The sequence below is a fragment of the Hippopotamus amphibius genome, chromosome 1, assembly GCF_030028045.1.
Source record: "Hippopotamus amphibius kiboko isolate mHipAmp2 chromosome 1, mHipAmp2.hap2, whole genome shotgun sequence".
Lineage (NCBI taxonomy): Eukaryota > Metazoa > Chordata > Mammalia > Artiodactyla > Hippopotamidae > Hippopotamus > Hippopotamus amphibius.
The window spans coordinates 228,414,090-228,428,478 of NC_080186.1; the positions used below are offsets into that span (position 1 = coordinate 228,414,090).

Here is a 14,389-nt window from a genome sequence, read left to right on the forward strand (position 1 = left end):
CTATATACCCACCTTCCCTCCTGGAGATTCTCAGTGCACAATAGTAAATAAAAAGCCCACGAAGTTCTGTGTTTTATTAGATAATCTACGCAACTTTACTGAACAAATTGTTCCTCAACTGTATTGGCTTTGGCAAACTTCTATTCTGTAAAACATAAGAATACTTTGTGATCTGAAAACACTGCTAGAGACTTTTAACAAAATATAGAGAATTGCTGTAAACCATGACAATAATGATAAAAGGCATGGATTAGTAGTGAAGACCACATAAAAATATGTACAACACGTAGAAATGATAATGTAAAAAGACACAAACAGCAGGAATGAAAAAGCTCAAGCAGAACGCACACTTAGGGAAATAAATAATAAAATTTGAAAACCTGGTGAGAGAGACAATAAAGGTAGTTCATAAAAAGACTTAGATGCTACAAATGTAACCTATCTTTCACTGCCTTGTTTAATGCTACTTTCTCTACAGACTTTAATATGATCTGCCTCTATGGACAAGATAACAATAGAAAGAGATGACCATTAGCTTTGGAATGAGAAGGACCTACTTTCACATCCTGATTCTGTCACTCATGAGCTAAGTCAACGAGCCAATATGTGCCTAAAATGTTTCATGAATATAATGATGAAGGTGATGACGGTAATACTATCATTTATTGATCACTTACTACATACCGAGTCCTTTACATACTCAGTTACTAGTCACAATGCTTTAAGATAGGTGGAATTATCCTAATTTTATAGGTAATGAAACTGAGGGTCAGTGAATGTAAGCAATTTTTCTAAGATCTTGAGAGGTCATTTTGGACATCAAGAGGAGTAAGATGTAAATGTAGTATTCGGAAGGCTGTAAAGTGCGATACAAATTTTAGGCATTATTAATAAAAATGTATATAAATACCTTTACTAATATTTGTGTACACACGCTTATTAATCTTTCTTACAAAGACTGCTCTTAGTAATACCAGTTATCAAGGTTTGAGAAATGTGAACATTAGTTCCTTAGGAACTAAACACTGATTGACAGTTTCTTTCTACTGTATTATTTCAAAACCGGAGACTTAGTGTTACTAGTATTATTGGAAGTTCTGTTAAGTCAAATGCTTTGATGTAAATGATCATTCCGTTTGAATAAATAAAAGGTCATGTTTCTATTACAATATTAACTAACTAGATGGTAATACCTTCACTCCAGTAAAGGTTTACTCTAGACACAGCTCCAGGAATGACTGATTATGTGTTAAATACAGTCTTCTAAGTAAAAGAATAAATATTGAAGTCCTACTGAAGCAAAAGACATTTTATAGCCATACAAGTTTAGTATTCCAGCGTCTGAAATAAAGGATGACTTAGGGACTTGACTGGACTATTGCAGGTTCAGTGCTATGGGAAACCCACCTTGTTTCAGAAAAGCTTTAAATTCTTACATATGTGTCTTTGACCTGAAACAGCTCTTTGTATGTCTCTCCGGGGCTGAGATACTACGTGTTCTTCAATATGCACAAAGTGATTTGCCTGTAAAAGTGCCAGTTAACGATGTTAAGGGGCTGGGGATACAAAGATGAATAAGATACACCATCTATCTTCAAGGAACACTCAGTCTCATAGGGATGACAGCATCACCACTGAGGTTACTAACCAATAACAATTTTATTTTATATTCCTCGTTTTCTAGATTGAACAGAAAAGTCAAATGGTATAACTCATTCTCTACTTCCATTCTGGACATCAAATTTTATAAAACAAAACAAAAAGGCTTTTTTTAAAAAGTTGAAATGCTAGAAGGCAAATCCTATCATGCCATTATATTTTAAGCAGGGAAACTCGCTTAAAATCTTTCAAAAGCTTCCAAATACAATCAGAATAAAAGCCAAACTCATTATCATTTGGTCTTGCCTTAGATATTCTGATCTCATTTCATATTACGCTCCCTTTTCACTAGAGTCAAGCCATAAGCTTTCTCTCTGCTCTAGAAGTAGAAAACCGCTCCTGCTTTGGGACCTTTCCTGATCATTCAATCAAAAGCAAATTCCACATGTCCCTGTCCCTACCTTGCTTATCACATATTCCAGTTCATTTCTTCATGTCACTTCTCATTACCTGACAGAATATTGTTTATCTATTTGTTTATTTTCTGTCTCCCTCTTCTAAAATTAGAATGTCATGACATCTCACATCAGTTAGCTTCAAAAAGACAAGGGGTAACAAATGTTGGCAAGGATATGGAGAAAAGGGAACCCTTATGCATTGCTGGTGGCAATGTAAATTGGTGCAGCCACCATGGAAAACAATAAGGAGATTCCTCAAAAAATTAAAAAAAGAATTACTATGTGATCCAGCAATTCCATTTCTGGGTATATATCCAAAGGAAATGAAATGAGTATCTCAAAGAGCTATCTGTACTACCATGTTTATTGCAGCTTTAGTTAAAATATGGAAATAACCTTGTGTCCACTACTGGATAAATGAATACAAAAGATATGGTATATATCTTCAATGGAATATTATTCAGCCATTTCCATGAAAGAGGAAATCCTGACAATTGCTACAACAGTGATGGTCCTTGAGGGCATTATGCTAAGTGAAATAAATCAGGCAGAGAAAAACAATACTGCATGATCTCACTTGTATATGGAATCTAAAAAAGCCGAACTCATAGAAACAGAGTTGCGTGGTGATTGCCAGGGAGTGGGGGATGGCGAAAATGGGAAGGTGTTGGTCAAAGTATAAATTTCCAGTTGTAAGATGAATAAGTTCTGGGAACCTAATGAACTGCATAGTTAGCAATACTGTATTATATACTTGAAAATTGCTAAGAGAGTAGATCTTAAATGTTCTCACTACAAAAAAATAAGTAATTATGCGAGGTGATGGAGACGTTAACTAACCCTACTGTGGTAATCAATTCCCAATACATACATGTCTCAAATCATCATGTTATACATATTAAACTCACACAATGTTGTATGTCAATTATATCTCAATAAACCTAGGGGAAAAAATTAAAATACCATGAGAGAAATGCACCTTTTATATCTTGCTTACCACAGTATCCCAAGCACATAGTAGGTGCTCAACAAATATTTGTCAGTGAATCATAGAGCCTGAGTGGTTGAGCTAGGATCCAAATTCAGGACTGGTTGGGTGCCCATCCTTAGAGTTTGTCAACTGTGTCAGACAGCTTGTGTGGACAAGACTGGATCTGACCTATTTTTCATGTCTTCCATATCCTCTAGTACATTGCTGTGTGTAAAATATGCTATCAATATGTACTTACTGAATAAAATAACATTTAGATTTCATACTATAAGTTCTTAAGTACTAGAATAACAAACAAAAACAGTATGTGAGTATCTGTAGGTACAGAACCAATTCACACCATTTCTTCTTCCTAGAATACATCTCTAATCCCACTCCCTTCCTTCTTCCATTTACAAAATTCCTACTTTGCTTTCAAGAACCACAGCTTGTTTTTGTTTTTCAGTCTTCCCCAGGATTGAAAGAAATAGTTAGACATACAACTTCTGAATTCTCTTAGCAATTTTTTCCTACTCTTATTATGCCTGATTTTTCCCACAAGACTGGGAGTTAAGGCAAGGACCTGGCTCCAACTCTCTTTTTCCCTTCCTTTATCACTCCTTTCTTCTCTTTTCTCTTTTCCTTTCCTTTTTTCTCTCGCTCTCTTTCCCTCTCTACTTCTCTCCCTTCCTTTCTTTTATTTTTAGGTGATTAAGGAAAGAGGTTTAAAATGCCTTTAAAACATAAACATCTATAGTCCTGAAATTATAAGAAGTTATAATCCTTTAAACGATGTGGCTATGTCTTACATGCCAACTACTTACATATCTCCAAGGAAACTGTCCATAAGGGTAGACTCTGACAAATTAAAGCATTCCAAATGAAGCTGAGACATCAATAATAGTTTAACAGGAGAATTTCTAGGATAATGAGATCCCAAGGACCTCAAATACTAGATTTAAATTTACCCGGCCTCCCATAAAGTACAAAAAAGCATATGTAAATTTTCATATTATTACATCTAAAAAAAATCTAAGATCTGAAATCTTTTAGTTCTGACATTTAACACTCTCAAAAATGCTCTTTTACTCCCTTATATGATATTCCAATGGATTTTTACAATCACAGCTTTTGGGTTGAAATACTCCATATACTGAGTAGTCTACAGTTGGTTACCCATTATATCAAAGATTTCATATGGTAAGAAAACATCAATTTCAGTTTTAAAGTATTATTCTTTACATTGGGTAGCATAATATATCATTGGAATATAGTAATATAACTTACTCATTGATTTGATCCATAGGAGATCATGTTTGCTATAGGAAGGTACATAAGACATAGGAAGGTAAAAAGGGACATGTGTAAGCCAACAGCATGGGAAAAGAGAAAAAAATAAACTACAATAAGAACAGAAAAACTTAGTGAACACAGGCATGTACAATAAATAACACAGATGGAAACAACCCAATATACTTCAAAAGGGCTATGAAGGCACAAATACTTTACAGGATAGAAAAGTGGTGGTCATTTATAATATAAACCATCATATAATATTTTCAAGAAGACAAGAAAGGGTACAGGGTATTGGAGATGTTTATTAACAGTGCAGTTCCCCCTGCTCCCTCTTGTGCTCACGTTTTGCCCTGCCATGCCCTGCTCTCAAGAGGCACAAGTCATCTCCCCCAGCAGGCGGGCCCAGCCTGAGGAGAGGACGGCATGCAGCTCCGCTTTGTCCGGCTCTTAGAGCATGCCACCAATTCGACCAAGTGGCCTGCGCGTGCCACTGGCTATAACCTACACAGTGCCTATGACTACACAGTAGCACCTATGGAGAAAGCCCTTGTGAAAATAGACATTTAGATAGCTCCTCCTTCTGGGTGCAATGGAAGAGTAGCTCCATGTTCTAGCTTGGCTGCAAAACACTTCATAGATGTAGGAGCTGGTGTCATAGATGAAGATTATAGAGGAAATGTTGGTGTTGTACTGTTTAATTTTGGCAAAGAAAAGTTTGAAATCAAAAAGGGTGATCGAATTGCACAGCTCATTTGTGAATGGATATTTTTACCCAGAAACAGACGAATTTCAAGTTTTAGATGACACGGAAAGGAGTTCAGGAGGTTTTGGTTCCACTGGAAATAATTAAAATTTATGCCGAGAACAGAAAATGAGAAAATGTATTTTTTCCTTGAAAATAAAGACTTTGCTTAAAAAAAAAAATACAGTGCAGACAATACAAAGAAACCCAGCTATCTAGAGTAACTATTTTCTGGGGCTCAGCACAGCTGAAGTTTTAGTGTACTGCTAAGTCTATTTTACATTGTCACAAAAATTAGTTATTTTAACCTGATCATGCTGCTCCAGGGATATAACCTTTCTTTTGAGAGACAGGACCTTGTTTAATTCACTGCACCTATAATTTTTACCTAGTCCATAAACAGAAAGGGCTTTGGGGGGGGTGCTAATTTAAACAGAAATATTAATAACAGAAAGAAATCTTTCTGCCATTTTAGCAATAAAACTTATTTGTAAACAGTTAAAAAAAACTTTAGAGACAGTGTATTCCAAAGGCCTCCTTAGCCAATTTTCTAAAGTACGGAATGATCAATAAAAATCAGCCTGTAACGGTATCTTCCAAACATCAATTGGAAAGAGTCTGTGTTCAATGGAATGCCAAATAGTACTGCCAGACATTTACTCTTACAGAAATAGAATGCTATGTTTGCATTGTTCTGTTAATAGCATGATAACAAGTATGTTTCCTGTAGGGTCACTAATGCACAGAAAAAACACATAATAAAGCAGTGAATAGTGGACAGTCATTCATGCTCTACTGGTCTACAGTTACTAGAGAGAAGAAAGAGTAAGTCCTATAATCTCAGGCAGCTACAAAAAAGAATACTCTCTTGTTAAAGCTCAAGAGAATCTGAAGAGGGAATAAAAGAGAAAAAAGTCAGATTATGCTGTCAATTTTAGTTGTCATAATGTGCTTCAGAGATAAAACATTCCTCTGAATGGCAACTGAACAGATGGAAATTTTCATTTTTGGTTAACTGGATGGAAGAATTGGACCAGTACCTAAAATGACATTGAAATGAAGCTCAAACCCCCTCCCACAAGAAGGAAACAGATGCATCACTCCAGATACAAAATAAATTATTGAACAGTGCATATATTATATTGGCATCATTGTATTCAACTGTACATCTGCACAATGTTTTAGTCTCCTGGTGAGAGAACAGACATTTCTGAAAGGAAAAATAGGCAACTTTTGAAGTGAATCAGATAAGTATACCATTTGGGTAAGCAAAGCCAAACAACACTTCACTGAATTTGAAGTTATTCATGCTGAGATGAAAAAAGAACCACAAATTATACTGATTCCAATGCCCCTGAACTTACACATTGATTTAAATATAGTAGATTTAGAAATATAAAACCACATTTTCAAGATTTTTATAATCTTAAATCAGAATGAATCAAAAGAAATATGACTACTTAAGACTTTAAAGACTTAGGGTTGAATACCCGCCTCGCTCAAGTTGACAGAGAAGTAAGTGACATATTAAACTAAAGCTACATTCCTTATCTTAAACTATGACTAGAGAGGATTCACAGAATAGGTAACTAAAATGAGACTTATTTGATAATTTAAAGTTAATAACTGATCCTATGAGTTGTTGACTAAGAAAATGGGGTGATGAGCTCATTTTTACTCTTTTATAAGTTCCAATTCTACTTTCTGACAATACCATCCTGGTTGGTACTTTCCCACTACTCTCCTAGCCAGCTGACCCATGCAGGTAGCTTACACCATCCTACACTTGCACCTCAGTCTTCCTATCAAGCCTTTCCATTCCCTCCCAACTCATTAAATCCTCAGTCCAGCTGCAGGAAAAATATGAGATACCAGCTTTAGAGGGTAGGTAAGCAAACAGGTTTGTTATTTTGCTTTGTTTTAAGGTGTAATCTCAGTTGGCACTGGGCCAGCAACACTCCTGCATTATAAGGTGACTGTATAAGAAGGTCTGATCAGGGGATACAGATGATGCCTGAGGATGCCAGGAGAATAAATTCTGAGGTTAAATCCTAAAAGAAAAAGAGGCAAAAGGAAAAATGTCTCTAACATAAAGAGATTTTATAGTTAAATAAAAGAAATTCTGACTTCTTTTTATTTATTGTCATTCATCACAATGTAATTAGATTTTACTAAATACCTAAAGTGATGGAATATTTTATCAGATATGACTTCCAATCAAACTATATTTAATAAGGATTCACTATTTTGAAGACCGATGAAAATATGTCTCACAAGACTATTAGAACAGCCCAGGTGAGAAAAATGAGTTCAATGCAGTCTTACAAAATAAAAATGGAGAGCAGATATCATGGACACAATGAATTACGGGTCTGTACCAGTGTACAGTACTCACAATGGTATTCCCTCTAGAAATAAAGTTGCACAGGGAAGTCATTCTTTGCACTCTCCCAATCATTTTTAAACACAGGCAAATGGGAAGCAGAGCTCATTAAAGATATAGAAAGACAAATATAACCTAAAAGTAAAAGTATAAGGAGGTTGGGCCCATCTGGACTTATTAGACACAGAAAAGCCTTGAGGGGAATAGATGGGAATGTGGGATAGGAGAAATAGTTAGAAGGTAATTGGGAAGGGGAACTCAAGTTGGCTCCCTCCCTGGGGTGCTTCTGCCAAGGAAGGAGAATAAGAATAGAACCTTCAGGAATAGTATCATGTGGTGGCTGGATGCCCAAAGAGAGTCTGTTGCTAGAAGAAAGGCCATGGTATAATATGGTAATGATTCACAGAAAAATAAGAGAAAGAAGTGGACCAGGAATCGTATTTTGTTCCTCGGACTCATTCTGATGCTCTGTGGAGACTCTATTAACCATTCTCTGTTAGCTGTATCTCTGCCATTCTGTAATCATTCTTATATTAATATGAGCAGAGATTTAATTTAAAAGTTAACCTAAAACAAAAGGTTTCACAAAATATTTTATATTTTCAGGTGTTTTATGGTCACTGGTCATGGAACTAACAGAGAAGACTGACGGATCATCACCAAGGAGCCAAGTGAAAACTTCTGCTCTAGAGTGCAAGAGAACAGGTAGGAGTCCCGGGTCTTCTTTTTTTTTTTTTAAGCTCTTTATTATAATATAATTGCTTTACACTGTTGTGCCAGTTTTTGCTGTACAACAAAGTGAACCAGCTGTATTGATACATATATCCCCATATCCCCTCCCTTCCACGACTCCCTCCCACCCTCCCTATCCCAGCCCTCTAAGTCATCACCCATCATCGAGTTGATCTCCCTGTGTTATGCAGCAGCTTCCCACTAGCTATCTATTTTACATTTGGCAGTGTATATATGTCAATGCTACTCTCTCACTTTGTCCCAGTTTCCCCTTCGCGGCCCCCCTACCATCTTCTTAAATGAGGGCACAAAGAGCATGAAAAGGGCTAGCCCAAAGGAAGCAGTGTGTTCTCATTTCAAGTTAAGTCCACCTCTATCTGCATTTCATTGTCATTAGAGACAGATACTTAAGATTCTTATTTTGATATCCAAGTTTTCTTGTCAAAAATAGGATACAGAAGATGTGGCATATATATACAATGGAATATTACTCAACTATAAAAAGGGATGAGATGGAGCTATATGTAATGAGGTGGATAGAACTACAATCTGTCATACATAGTGAAGTAAGTCAGAAAGAGAAGGACAAATATTGTATGCTAACTCACATATACGGAATCTAAAAATGGTACTGATGAACTCAGTGACAAGAACAAGGATGCAGATACAGAGAATGGACTGGAGAACTCGAGGTATGGGAGGGGGCGGGGGGTGAAGGGGAAACTGAGACGAAGCGAGAGAGTAGCACAGACATATATATACTACCAACTGTAAAATAGTCAGTGGGAAGTTGTTGTATAACAAAGGGAGTCCAACTCGAGGATGGAAGATGCCTTAGAGGACTGAGGCAGGGTGGGGCAGGGAGGGTGGGGGGGGGACTTGAGGGGGGGGAGTCAAGGAAGGGAGGGAATACGGGGATATGTGTATAAAAACAGGTGATTGAACCTGGTGTACCCCCCAAAAAATAAAAAATTAAAAAAAAATAATAACAGTATGTCATTTACTGACTTTAAACATGAAGCAAAGCTAATTTATGAATAAAGCATTTTTACATGGTTTAGAAAGTGTTGAAACATAACCTTTCAATAAACAGAAAGTACATACAGAAACTCTGGCAAGCCTGACTGGAGGCTGAATTTACCTAAGTGTAAAGCCTCAAATGGGGCAGAGAAAAGCTGAAGTGCTATTAATGAAACCACATGTGGCAAATGAACATTAAGTCTACTCATCTCTCATTGAAAAGGAGTGCTAGAGACTAAAGCTCTTTTAATCCCTTTGTTCATCTTTTTTGTTGGGCAGATGATTAGCACATTTTCAATGCTGACAAATTACATACTCTGTTAAGCACTGGATCCTTCAACACTATGAAGATTATGCTCTTTAGCAATCATTCACAACAATTTTAATTTTTTTCTTCTATCTTGTTGTCTTCTAACATTTTTTATATTTCCCCATCAAAAATCATTATGCAAATTCCAGCCATAAAGAAAAAAATTCTCTCAATCTGGAATTCTAAACATTGTTTGCTTTTCTGTAAAAGGCAAAGAATAGAAACAAACACCATTGCATACAAGGTAAAATAATAGTGCATCTAGTTTTTTGAGAACTTTCTTTAAATAGTTCCAGAATAAGTGCTCTGACTTCACAGCAAACATTTTTCAAAATACACTGTATTTGAAGATGCTGATATTAACATTATCCCTGTGTACTAGTGTAACTAGTTATCCTTTTTTTGAAAAATTGAGGGACTTCCCTGGTGGCACAGTGGTTACAAATCTGCCTGCCAGTGTGGGGGACAAGGGTTCAAGCCCTGGTCCCAGAAGATCCCACAAGCCACGGAGTAATTAAGCCTGTGTGCCACAACTACTGAGCCCATGCACCACAACTACTGAAGCCCATGCCTAGAGCCCATGCTTTGCAACGAGAAGCTGCTGTGAGAAGCCCTCACACAGTGACAAAGAGTAGCCCTTGCTTACCACAACTAGAGAAAGCCTTCATGCAGCAATGAAGACCCAACACAGACAAAATTTAAAAAATTTTTTAATATATATATTTAGAAAAACTTGAAGTGAAATTCACGTAAGATAAAATTATTTTATTCTTTACTTTTTAATTAATTTTTATTGGAGTATAGTTGCTTTACAACGCTGTGTTAGTTTCTGCTGTATAGCAAAGTGAATCAGGTATACATATACATATATCCCCTCTTTGGCTTTCCTTCCCATTTAGGTCACCACAGAGCATTGAGTAGAGCTCCCTGTGCTCTACAATAGGTTCTTGTTAGTTGTCTATAAAATTAACTATTTTAAAGCACACAATTCAGTGGCATTTGGTACATTCAAAATGTTGTGAAAACACCCTGTCTAGTTCCAAAACATTTTCATCACCCCAAAACAAAACCCAGTAACTATTAAGCAGTCACTCCCTGTTCTCCCCTCTCCATAGCCCCAGCAATCTGTTTTGTTTCAACAGATTTACCTATTTTGGATAATTTCATATAAATGGAGTCATACGATATGTGACCTCTCTTGTCTATTCTCTTATGTAGCATATTAACGTCACAAGTTCATCCATGTTATAGCATTTATCGGTACTTCATTCCTATTTATGGATGAGTAATATTCACAATTTGTTTTTCTCTTCACCTGCTGATGAACATTTGGATTGTTTGCACCCTTTGGCTACTGTGAATAGTGCTATTAACATTTGTATACAAGTATTTGCGTACCTCTATCAACTCTTCTAGATATATACTTAGGAGTAGAATTGCTAGATCATATGGTAATTCTTTGTTTAACTTTTTAAGGAACTATCAAACTGTCTTTCAGAGCAGCTGTACCGTTTTCCATTCCTACCAGCAATCTATAAGGATTCTAATTTCTTCCTATCTTTGCCATCACTGTTTATTTTTCATTTTTATAAATTTATTTATTTATTTATTTATTTATTTATTTATTTATTGGCTGTGTTGGGTTTTCGTTGCTGCATGAGTTTTGTCTACTTGTGGCGGGCAGGGGCTACTCTTCGTTGTGGTGTGTGGGCTCCTCATTGCCATGGCTTCTCTTGTTGTGGAGCATGGGCTCTAGGAGCATGGGTTTCAGTAGTTGTGGCACATGGGTTCAACAGTTGTGGCTCACGGGTTCTAAAGCACAGGCTCAATAGTTGTGGTGCATAGGCTTAGCTGCTTTGTGGCGTGTGGGATCTTTCTGGAGCAGGGATCGAACCTGTGTCCCTTGCATTGGCATGCAGATTCTTAACCACTGCACCATCTAGGAAGTCCCTATTTTTCATTTTTTTGATTATAGCCATCCTAGTTGTTGTGAAGTGGTATCTTACTGTTGTCTTGATTTGCATTTCTCTAATGAATAATGATGTTAAGCATGTATTCATGTGCTTCTTGGTCATTTGTATACCTTCTTTGGAGAAATGTCTATTCAAATCCTTTGTCCATTTTAAAATTTGGTTATTATATTTTTGGGTTTTGAATATTAGACCCTTACCAGATATATAGTTTACAAATATTTTCTCCCATTCTGTAGGTTGACTTTTCACTTTGTTAATGTCTTCTGATAAATAAAAGTTTTAAATTTTGAAGTCCAATTTATCAATTTTTTCTTTTGTTAACTACGCTTTCAGTGTTATATCTAGGAATCCACTGCCAAATCCAAGGTCATATAGATTTACCCCTACGTTTTCTTCTAGGAGATTTATAGTTTTTGTGCCTACATTTAGATGGTTGGTCCATTTTGAGGTAATTTTTGTATGTGGTGTGAAGTGGAAGCCCAACTTCATTCTTTCATATGTGGATATCTAATTGTCTCAGCACCATTTGTTAAAGAGACTATTCTTTCCCCCACTGAGCAGTCTGAGCACCCTTGTTGCTAATAACTGGCTATGGATGCATGAATTTATTTCTGACTTCCAGTTCTATTCTATTGGTCTGTAATTAGCCATTTATACCGTATACTTCTCTGGGTGCTCAAAGCTTGGATAAGAAACACTACTCTAAGATCTTTAGTTTGACTTAAAGTTTCCCACTAGACTGGTGACATGCTTTCTCAACAGCAAGCACATCTGTGACCTGAGTTACATCTTTGGTAGGGATGATACCCTGAGCTGGCACTGATTTTAAGCACCCTCTTCCGGGATCCAACATGAGGAAAGATGGAGTTTCTTAGATTCTTGCAAATGAATTCCAGGCACTCCTTATCATAAATGTATGTGGCACTGAGATAGCACTACCAACCTTCCTCTTTATGTAGCTCATCATTACTGGGAGCAGAAAGGGTGATAAAAAAAAGAAAAAGGTGACAAGAAGAAGGCACAGCTTCTCAGGAGATCTGTTATCACTTGTTAGCAATAGCTAATAAACTTGGGCCAAGTGACCAGAAAGCCAGTTTACCACATACCTATAAGCATCTGCAGTGGCTACTAGTAACCTCACAGCTACAAATACTGTAAAGATTTCATTGGAAATTGTGTAAACACTTGGTGTTTGCTGCAAATGATACGTGTTCTCTTGATTTATTAATGAAATAAATCTCTTGATTTTATAAATGAAATAAGTGAAGGAGTAAAATACTGTTTTATGTTGGTTCCAAAAATGTTTTTTGAGCTTACTTTTAAGACACATTTTTAAGATAGTTTTAAAGAAGAAAAGTCTTAGGAATTATTTTGTAAAAGTATAGGAAAAAAGTTCAGGAAACAAACAATACAGAAAATCACTTTTTTCCTTGTTTTTTTCTAATATTCTAGTAGCAAAAATATAACTTAGCTAGCCCTGACCTACCAAGTCCACTGTTCTCAGCAATGAACACTGTTAATGGATTTATTTACAACTCACAGTAAAATGACATTAAAAGGTATGCAGAGGGTAATAAATTTTAAAACTGAGGTATGATCATGGAAATAGCCATCATTTTTACTTTTAAGTGGGAGGGAATTTGCCTCTTTGGTGCCAAAGATGCCATTAGAATTAGATGGTGCTTGAACTTTACTCATGAGATATTGAAATCTGCTTTTTTCTTCATGTCAGCCAGAGAAGCAGAACACTTAAGAGCAGCAGAAGAATTGGTCGTCTGGCTGGACACTGTGACCCCTTGTATTAGGTACTGTGAGAATACTACCATGCAAAATCTCTACCCCAAAGTGCCCCAGGATCTAATTATCCCACTTCCTTATACGAAAGGCTCTCTGAATTTATAAGGAATATCTTCTGAAAGGCTGTACATGAGAAACTCTTCTACCATCTGACAAATCATAGGTAGGTGATGAGGGTTATATGAGAGGGAATTTTGACTTATTTCACCAACCTCTTTTCGGTGGTATATTCCTTAGCACATCTTCTCTTCTTCCTCTCTATGTCTCAACAGGGAAGTACGAAGGATATACACTGAGCTAAAAAACCCCCAAGTCTAGAGTAGCCTGAACTGGGAAGATCAACTTAAAGGGGTTGGGGGGACGGGGCAAGAGTGGGACAAGGAGAGTGGAAGGCCTCCTTTCTAAACTAACCATGCTTGCTTAACTCAGATATCAGTCACACGAAGCAGTGTTTTTCAAACTTTAATATGCATGTGAATCACCTGTAGATCTTGTAAAAATGAATATGTGAACTCAGTAGGTCTGGGATGGCGTCTGAGTCTACAGATTGTATCTGACAAAGAGAAAGGTGATTTTCAGGGAGACACTACCAGGACTTTGAACAAAATTGCTAAGTCTATCTCGACCATTCTACTTCCTTTCCCAAATGTCTCCCTCATGTTATGGTTCCTCATTCCTTCTGTATCTAAAAAGTCATCCACCTCATAGAGATAAGCCTCGCAAATAAGAGAGAGGAAGATCTCTCTCCTTAACCTTCTAAAACAACTCCCAATTTAACTGCCCTTTGATCCAATTTGTTATTGGATTAAAGCATATTGTTATCCTTAATGGCTGAAACAATACAGACTAAAATGAGAATTAATAACTTTACTCCTCCAAAGGGGCACTTGTATTTAAAAGATTATCTTATCAATCTACATTAATATCTACTAGGGAGACTGCTATGTGGAAAATATTTTCAAGATCCTCTGTTCCCTGTTCATCTGGTAACATGGTATTATTTCCACTCAACTTTAACTGGGCTGGGTTTTAAATACATAGAATCTATATTAAGAACATATAGACTCAAAGCCTCCAATCTCACTTCCTCTACCAATGAGTGGTTTCAT

The 14,389-nt window shown here is 36.5% G+C and overlaps 1 protein-coding gene, 1 long non-coding RNA gene and 1 pseudogene across 3 annotated transcripts in view; 1 reads left to right on the top strand and 2 right to left on the bottom strand.

Annotated features, from left to right (window-relative positions):
* NDUFAF2 (NADH:ubiquinone oxidoreductase complex assembly factor 2) overlaps window positions 1–14,389 on the bottom strand; it is a 151,333-nt gene that overhangs the window by 118,399 nt on the left and 18,545 nt on the right. The gene's annotated exons all lie outside the window — the stretch shown is intronic.
* LOC130857339 (uncharacterized) overlaps window positions 1–14,389 on the bottom strand; it is a 54,531-nt gene that overhangs the window by 24,425 nt on the left and 15,717 nt on the right. The window lies entirely within an intron of this gene.
* On the top strand, window positions 4,679–5,173 carry LOC130857313 (deoxyuridine 5'-triphosphate nucleotidohydrolase-like; annotated as a pseudogene).